Genomic DNA, 3,617 nt, shown 5'->3' on the forward strand with positions numbered 1-3,617 from the left:
TTACATAAATGAGCCATAATTTATTCTGACTCATTTATATAATAAAGAGCTCTTGGACTGTTGCCAATCCTCTGCTTCTAAAACCATGCCTCAGTGGAGAATACATGCTTCCATGCATGTGAATTGGCCAGTTTTGCAAGACAGGTCCTACATCTCCCAAGACCCCAGGCAAAGGCCTTCCTTTCTCAGCTTCATTCCAGAATGAGGATACTCATCTCTTAGGTCTTCTCTTAGACCAGGCTTTAAGATGACTGTAAAGGCACAAATCATTACATTCTTTTCACCAATTTTTTGGCAATATAATTTTTAAGTATTTTTCATACTATCATTTAATGATCTTATTTATATACTACAATACAGTAAATATATTTTAAATTTCTCAGTTGTAATTTCTAACATTGTAAATATCAATCAATAGAAAGGCAAAGCTCTTTGGGGCCTTCAGTAATTTTTTCGGGGGGTGGGGAGGCTTTGAAATAGGGTCTCACTTTGTAGTCCAGACTGCCCTGGAACTCACTATGTAGCTCAGGCTGGTCTCCAGCTCTAGGCAATCCTCCTGCCTCAGCCTGCCAAGTGCTGGGATTACTGGAGTGTGCCACCACACCTGGTGGTCCTCAGTAATTTTTAAGGCATAAAGTGGCCCTGAAACCAGGAAGTTTGAAAGTTGCTGCCATGATTAACAATGCTAGAGGTAGAATTGGTAGGTAAAAATGATGTGAATTTATATTTCAATAGATACTGTCAAATTTCTTTTCCTATAAGTTCTACCAGATGCATTCCCACCACCATTGGAAAAGATACCCATTTCCTCTTGAAAAACAGCAGTAGTGTTGATCTTTGTTTACTAAACTGATATTGTTGAAAATATTTCTTCACTGTAGTTTAAATTTACATTTTTCTTACTTTATATGCTTGAGTATATGTTGACGTAGTTGAGAGCTCACAACATTTTCTTCATAGCAGATTCTCTGTGCATACTGTTTGCCGTTTTCCACTTTAATATTTGCTGACTTACTGATCTCTGGGTGTTCTCTATCTGTACCCTCTAGTTTGCAAATCTCTGCAAACTCATCCTGGATTGGATCTATTCCCGAAATTTCTATTCTATTTGTTGTTTTCTGTGACCAGGCAAGGAAGAATTTCTGGCTATTTGGACTCTGATTGATCTGGCTGCCTTGCAGAAACAGGAGTGTGTGCCCAAGGGAGTATTTAATAAAAGCCCAATATTGGAGAAGCTGAAGCTTTGTAAGGGAGGAGCTACAGAAACTCTGAAATTCCATACCAGCATTTCAGAGCAGATTCACAGCAGCGTAGCCCAGAGGGCTCCAGTGCCATAGTGATTTACACACAAGCCCACTGTGTAGCTGCTTTGGTATGTACTGCAAAGCAGAGTATTAGTGACTACTGAGCAAGACATCCAGGAGCAAGGGACAATAAAATTTGTCTCTGAAAATTAAAAGAATGTGGAATCTTGAGTAAACCCAATAGTCTTAATATTACACATGAAAAAAATTGGAGCCAGACAGATAATTAAAATTGCCCAAGGCTACCAAGATAAAAGACTAGAATCAAAATCTTGATCTAATTCTTTCTACTGTTTCATGCCTAGAAAACATATTTCTTAGGAACTTTAAAATCACTATTAAAAATTCCTGCAGTGAGATGTGTTCACGCCTCTGTCTTTTGCACTGTTCTTTATCATTCCTTGCTTCCATCGAAATTGCTTTCAATGTTACTGCCTGTCACTGAGGCAGCCAGCTGATGTCTCCCAAGGTCTGGGGACACTGCATTTTCTAACAGGGATGTGTTCCTTGGTGGTTTTCGCAGACCAGAACAGCTGGGAAACAGCTGACAAAGGACCACAACAGGCAGTCCTGGTGATTGTCTACCAAGAGTGGTACTTTTTCCTTTTCACAGTTTAACATCTTTAGTATAGTGATGTGTCTTACAATTAGCTACAGTTGCTGTTGGCCTAAAATTGTATCATGGTTTTGGCAGCAGGTGCAGGAAAATACATAATAACAAAATTTAGAATCAGCTAGGTGGTGCCAGTTACAGCACCAAACAGACTAAAGCTGAAAGGACACTTAGAAAATCAGCACAGCCCCTGTGCAAGGATGACAAGCAAATTCATGAAGCATTCTGTAGTTTTGGAAATAAAGAGCAACCAAATAGGAGAAGTGGAAGCCCTATTATTGTTCGAGAATGACATGATCTTGTATTTGGAATACTCTGAAAGCCTTCCTCACAAGACCAAGAAAAGTAATAAAGTAACCAGAGTCCTAGGACACAAAATCAATATATTAAAATCAGTAGCATTTCTAAATTGCCATAGCAAATTATCTGGATAAGAAATCAAGAAAGCAATCCCATTTATGATAGCTACTGAAAGAAAATTCTCTAGGATAAATTTATCTGAAGACATGAAAGATCTTTACATTGAGAAATTGAAATACAAGAAACTGAAAAGACCCCACCCACAAAAAGACATCCATGTTCATAGACTGAAAGAATCAATATTGCTAAAACGTTCATACTTCCCAAAGTTACCTACAAATTCAATGCAATCCTTATCAAAATACCAATGACATTCTTTACAGAACCAAAAGAAGATAACCCTAAGTATTTTCAGTACTATAAATTGAACCCAGAAGTTCTTGCATTGAGTTACAATCACAGTCTTTTTAAATTTTTTTTTAATTTTGAGACAGGGTCTTGCTAGGTCAACAAGTTATACAATCTGGGCTTGAAGTTGAGATCCTCTTTCCTCAGACTTTCAGAGAGCTTGGATTATAGATGTGCACCACTACAGCCACCTTTATCTTGAAATTCTTTTGGAACCATAAAATAGAATCCAACTAGCCAAAACGATCTAGGGGGTAGAGGGAAACAAAGCCTAAGGAATCTCATTACTTGACTTCACGATATACTACAATACAGTTGTAACAGATGCCAATACTGGCATAAAAACAGATACATAGATTAATGGAACAGAATGCCTAGAAGTAAACTTATGCATGCACAGATAGATGATCTTTGACAAAGGGGCTAAGAACATAGTTGGGAGAGAGAACAGCCTCTTCATTGAACAATACTGGGAGAACTGGATACCACACACAGAAAGATGAAACTATACCCTTATCTCTTACCAGTCACAAAAGTCAACACAAAATGGAAAAAATAAATAAATGTAAAACCCGAAACTGTGAAACTTCTAAAGGAAAACATAGGGAACATGTTTTGGGACATTGGAACAGGAAAGACTTTTTGGTTAAGATCTCAAAAACACCAGAAACAAAACCAAAAATGGACAAATAGGATTACATCAAATCAAAAAGTTTCTGCACAGTAACAAAACAACAGAGTGAAGAAACAACTTGCACAAGGTAAGAAAATATTTACAAACTCTACATTCAATAAGTTAATATCCAGAACATGTAAAGAACTCAAGAAACTCAATAGCAACAACAACAACAAAAAAATTGATTAAAATAAACCAGAAATGCAAATGGACATTTCTCAGGACACATATGAATGACCAACTACAACAAGTACATGAAAATATGCTCAATAACATTTATCAGGGAAATTTAAAATAAAAACCACAATGAGATATC

General features: G+C 37.0%; 1 non-coding gene across 1 annotated transcript; it reads left to right on the forward strand.

The window, feature by feature from the left end:
* The first annotated feature begins 2,044 nt into the window (after nucleotides 1–2,044).
* On the forward strand, nucleotides 2,045–2,152 carry LOC117286046. The gene has a single exon (XR_004517184.1). It is a non-coding gene; the product is annotated as a U6 spliceosomal RNA (small nuclear RNA).
* Nucleotides 2,153–3,617: the final 1,465 nt, after the last annotated feature.

This window comes from Fukomys damarensis, unplaced genomic scaffold (assembly GCF_012274545.1).
Source record: "Fukomys damarensis isolate Sample0158 unplaced genomic scaffold, DMR_v1.0_HiC HiC_scaffold_14, whole genome shotgun sequence".
Taxonomy (NCBI): Eukaryota; Metazoa; Chordata; class Mammalia; order Rodentia; family Bathyergidae; genus Fukomys; species Fukomys damarensis.